This window comes from Triturus cristatus, chromosome 3_1 (genome assembly GCF_964204655.1).
Source record: "Triturus cristatus chromosome 3_1, aTriCri1.1, whole genome shotgun sequence".
Lineage (NCBI taxonomy): Eukaryota > Metazoa > Chordata > Amphibia > Caudata > Salamandridae > Triturus > Triturus cristatus.
In genome coordinates, this window is record NC_140583.1 from 392,833,043 (window position 1) to 392,839,042 (window position 6,000).

Below are 6,000 nucleotides of genomic sequence, written 5' to 3' on the forward strand. Positions count from 1 at the left end.
TACCTCCAGACAATGGTGAACCTCCTGAAATTGTTGAGGTTCACTATCAACATGCCAATATCACACCTGACTCCGCATACACTCCCATTCATCAGAGCTATTCTGGATATGGAACAGTTTCATGCTTATCCCACGGAGCAGAGAGTCCATGACATTCAGGCTATGATCCTGATGTTTCCGCCTCAGTCCTTGAGCTCAGCGCGGATGACCCTGAGGCTTCTAGGATTGTTGGCCTTTCTGCACCCTAACAAACATACCAAGTGGCACATGCAGGTTCTGCAGTGTGAGTGCAAATCCCAGGGCACACAGCATCAGGGTATCTGTTGGACTGTATCCAGATTTCAGAAGGGACTGCAAAATACCTTTAGTGGTCGCTACTGGGCCGCGATTGAGTCAATGGCAGAACCCTCTCCTTACCCCAACCAGAGCTGCTGGTGTTCACAGAGACAGTACTACTGGGTTGGGGAGGCCATCCGGAAGAGGTGGAGAACAAAAGCTTCTGGTCTCAGGTGGAGACTTGATTCCACATCACTTTGTTGGAGGCAATTCTATTGGTGCTGTACACCTTCCTGCCCACCATCAGTGGAAGGCTGGTGCTCTTGAACAACACAACCGCCATGTGGTACTGAAACAAGCAGGGCTTGGTGGAGTCTTGGGCCCTGTGTCAGTAGGCTCTGTGCCTCTGGAAGTGGTGGACCACCACAAATTTCTCTGTTGGTAAACCACCTTGTGGGATTTCTAAATGCCAGGGCGGACAAACTCAGCTGCTGGTGCTTAAAGGATCATGAATGGCAGTTGCACCTTGTGGTTGTACAGGGCATCTTCCAGCAATGAGGAGTACCCGGGATCAATCTTTTCCCCACTACTGAGAAAGTGCAATGTATGCACGTTGGAGATTCCAAAGTATCTAGCTCTCTGAGATGCCTTCCATTTAGAATGGAGCTCTGGTCTCAAGAATGCCTTCCTGCCACTGCCTTTCCTGCCCCAAGTTCAGAAGAAGATCAGTAGCACTGCATTCGGCCAGGACAAAGTGTACTCCCAGAGCTCCTGATCATAAGGATCTGTCCTCCGATCAATCTTCTATTTCAGAAGGATCTTCTGTCACAGCAGCAGTGCAAGGTACTGCACCCAGACATGCACAATGTGCATCTCCATGCTTGGTGAATAAGTGGCAGCAGTTGACCTCCTTCAACCTTACCCTGGAGGTCATTTGTGTCATCTTAGCAGTGAGGTGTCCGTCCACAAAATAAGTGTAAGCCAGTCGAAGATTTGTGGGATACTTGGCAAACGGATCCATTGCAAGTGAAGTTGCCTGTTGTTTGTTCCATCCCTGGCACAGTAAGGTCTTACTTTAGACACTGGTAAAGTCTACTTATTGGCTCTTTCAGCATTTTTGTGGTTTCCCATCAGCCCTTTTTTTTTTTTTTGATGGAGATTCTTTATTGAGTTTCCTAGTATTAACATTCAACGAACATGAGAAATTAGGATTAACCATCGAATCATTTTAAGATTGATTGCTTAACACAGAATTTCGACTTGCGACACAATACTGTACCCCTAATCTGGTAGCTTTAAATATACAAGGTAAGTAATTTAAGTTGAGGTACAGCACATTTTTGCTTCCCTGTTCAGTATATTCCCACTAAACAGACAATAATGCCCACATTGAAAGGAAAAGTATGTAAAACAGTAGTTTTACAAACTTACCAGGAAATCTCCCGCCTAGCCCGCAGTCCATCCCCACCCTCAAACCCCTCCATCCCAATCCAGTAAAGCAGTACAGTCCATAGCCCCTGGGTCTCACCACGGATTGGCGAGGAGTCCCCCTTTCCTAGGCGTGTGTAACTATAAAAGGGGCGGAGCCAGTATCATTTTCCATGGGGATGAGGCTACCAGATGATCCACGAATGTTAGCCAGATTATTAGTAAGCATCCTTGAAGGGTCTGACATGGGATGGTTTAGATACTGTCTCTATAATAGATCAGCCCTCTTTGTTCAACTCACCTGTTGTGATGAGGTTTTTGAAAGATTTGCAACATTTATTTCCTCCAAAAGCCTTTGTGGTGCCACATTGGTGCTTAAATTTAGTCTGTACTTTGTTTTATGTGACCACTTTTGAGCCACTGCAAAGTTTTCCATTGAGACTTCTCACGTTGAAGATGATGTTTCTCATCACTATAACATCAGCCAGATGTGTGAGTGAGCTGCAGGTTCTTTTTTGCCAACCCGCCTTATTCAGCGGTCTTTCTGGGTAAGTTGGTGTTGAGGACCCAAGCTTCCTTTCTACCGAAGGTGATCACTGCTTTTCAAGTCAGGCTTAATATCTTCCTTCTGGCATTCTTTGCTCCATCTCATCTCTCTAAGGAGGAAAAGAGATTCCATCATTTGTACCCTAAGAGGGCACTACGCTTTTTTATTGATTCCATCAATCAGCTCTTTGTAGGTTTTTCTGGAACAAAGAAGGCAAGGCAGTACAAGAACAGATCATCTCTCGATGGATTGTTTTCTGAATAATGATCTGCTATGCACTGTTTAAGTAGTAACCCCCAAAAAGCTTACAGGCTCTTTCCACCAGGGCCAAAGCTGCAACCACTGTATTGGAATGTGGAGCGCTTGTCCTGGACATATATCATACAGCTTGATACACATGTTCATAAAGCACTACTGCCTTGACAATCAGGTCTGTTGAGAGGGGCCTTTTGCCTGATCAGTGTAGCAGGACTGAGCTAGTACAGAGACCCACCACCTTGGGAGAATGCTACGGTATCTATTCACAAGATTATGTGTGGACTGTAATGTTGGTGCAATGAATGATGATAATGCCTTGGTGGGGGATAGTAGTGTGGTGGTGCAAAAGTCTTAGGCTCTTGCAGTGTGGGTGGCATTGTATTGTTCAGTTCTGAGAGTGATAGGGGTTGGGTGTCTTATAGTTGGTAATGCAGTGGTGGAGTGTAAGTATTATGGAGGGGAAAGTAGTGTGGTGGTGTTGGTGGTAGTTTAGTAGTAGGGGCCATTGTGTCCTGCTCTGGAGTAGCTGTGTTGTGCTTTGGGGAAGAGCAGTGCTACAGGTGATTATGCTGAGTTATAGAGTATTAATGATGTGGTGTAGAACAATGTGGGGAGGTGGCAGTGATACTCTTCTGCAGTGGAGGTTCAATAGTGCGGTAATGAGTGATATGTTGGTCCTGGGGTTGTGAGAGCGGGATGTAGTGGTATTGTGGTGATGGAACTCATTTTAGAATTGAAGTGTGGCAAGGGGTGATGTAGCACTACTAGAGGAGTAGCACAGACTCGGAGGGTAGTAGTGCAGCCATGCACAGCAATGGTGAATGATAGTGCATTTGTGCCGAAATGTAGTGCAAAACTGTAATGTGGTAGTGTAGTGATAGTTTGGTGGTGGGCAAGGACTGCAATGCTGAGAGATGGTAGGATGTGGTGTGGATGGAAATGCAGTGGTGGGGGTGGAAGAGTAATAATGAGATATGTGATTTTGAGAAGTTGTGCAATGCCTTGGAGGAGGGATTGTGCTCCTGGTGGTACTCCTGTGCTGGAAGAGAGTGTTGTGGTGTTGTGGAGTGTGAGCAAAGTGATATGCCAGGCCCTGTGCATTCACAAATAAGAGCGGTAATTCACTTTTGCAATTCTTTAACACTAAGGCAGTTGAGATTCCTTCGGTCCTTTGCTGAATGAACTCTGTCAGACAGTACAGTAAAAACATTGGATTCAAGATTGTTATTAAATATTTAGGTGTGGACTGCCATGGCCGTAGTGGTGGTGAGGGCACCGGAGGTCCGACCGCCCCATTAAAACTAGGGCAGTCGTATTGCATTGGTACAGCTGCAACCGCCAAGGATCACAGATCCCTAGCCGTGATGCGGTGGTCCGAGGCCACAATTTGCTTGGCGGGGGTAAGCATATTACGAGTTTCCTCACTGCCACATTTTCATGGCGGTGCAACGGCCATGAAAAGTGTGGCATTGAGTAAGCAAAGTAGGGCCGCCTTATACCTTTGCACCATGGGGTGAATGCAGGGGGGCACATGTTGCACCCCCTCTCTGCATGCACCCCCAGTTCCTGCAGGGCATGGACTTAACAGTCCATGTCCTGCAGGAACTGCCTTTGACGTTTCCATTGCAGTGCACCGCAGTGGGACCGCCAAAGAACTGCCCACCAGAGACTTTAAAAGTCGTACTATGGTGGGCGGTTTTTTATGGCTTTGGCAGTCTCAGAGTGGGCAGCGGCGTGGCGGCCTTGGTCTGAGACCACCAAAGTCATAATAACTCCCTGAGTGTGCCAAAATCATAGGATCAAACTGTCATGAGATCGATGAGATACAAATCTAAAACTAAAACTTAAGTGGGACTGGCACATTACTCACCACTGTGGTATATAATCAGAACGATTGCATCTGTCGGCCTCTATTGGAACAGTGTCAAACATCTTTAGAGACTACCAAACAAAATGTATTGCATAGTGTATAATCCCGTCACATTGTTACTAAACTCTACTGCGTACTGATCCTTTGAGGACATGAAAATTGCCCTTCCTATTAACCAAACCATAACCATTTACATACATATAAGCTACAGTCTCCCTAAATCCACATAAAACATTCTGGGGCATCCCACATCCTCTGCATGGGAGACTTCAACACAGACTGGAGCAATGTGAGCACAAAAATGTTCAGAGATGTTGAAAACATCCTAAAACGTTACACTCGCCTCCTTCTTTATTCACATAAAAAAACACTTTACACTTAATCTTTACCTCGATAAATAGAATGAAGTGTTTCCTGCCCTCAGGAATAGATTGTTCTGAACACTTCCCATTGGTATTTCAAATCCTGGGCAAGAATGAACAAACTAGATGAACAAGACTTCCTAAATTAAGTTTTGCCTATAAACAATTTACAGAATCGTCCCTTAAAACTCTAGTGCCAATTTTGACCAAGTAGTACCTGAAATCCATCATCTAAGATTTCGTAGATACAGTACCTTACAAAAAAATGTAAATGGTCCAACCCCATACGCAACCAACCAAGGCACCCCAACGAGCTTCACAAAATCAAGATGGAAATTAGAGCCTTAAAAAGACGATGGCAGAAAGGAACATCAGACAAGACAACATCCAAACTTAAAAAATACCATTTTTTTACAAACAAGAAATCAAGAAGGCAAAAACATCCTTCAACAAGTAACTAATAATCCAGTATCCGAGTCAATGCAGAGCTCTATTCGACTACATAAAACAAAACATCATCTCTACAGATACTGAACAATACACTTAATCAATGGAAACATGCAACAAATTATTTTCATTTCTCAATAACAAGATACATAAAATAAAAGCTATTTTAACATGGAACTAGTCTTTTGTCTCTACCCACAAAACGTCAGACAGTTGGGGCACCTTGCAGGAAATTAAACCGGATGACCTAAAAAAATATACAGAACGTAAAAGTAAGATAAATGAAAAGAAGGATAGACATTTTGCAGGTGCTTCCTAATATAAAGTCCTCACACTGCCAACAGAGTAATTTGCACTTTTTATCAAAACATGATTATGGGTTTTTGATTTATCTATTTTACCCAAGAGATTGCTCTGATGAAGCTCATTGCAAAACACCTGTTGGCATTTCGAATCCGAGCAATTCATGAAATTGCATTTTTGATCAAAATACCCTGACTATAAAGGTATTTTCAAAGTAACTTTGGTGTTTTGTTACTCATAATGCACACTGAAAATAACAGTGACATTGTGATGGTGCATCAGCATTTGCCACTTTGCCACTGGATTCAAGCAAGCCTGGCTGAAACCGGTCCCAGGATGCTTGTTTCCGGTCCAGGGAAGACATGGCTTGGCAGTTCGGGCTGGACTGTTCCCATGAGGCACAGGGTCAAGACTGATTTGCATATGGCCATGTCTGAACTGGGGTGGCAGAGTGGGCTAAAGAACGGTGATGGATTAAACCCAGATCAGTTGACTGGGGGTGAGTGCTT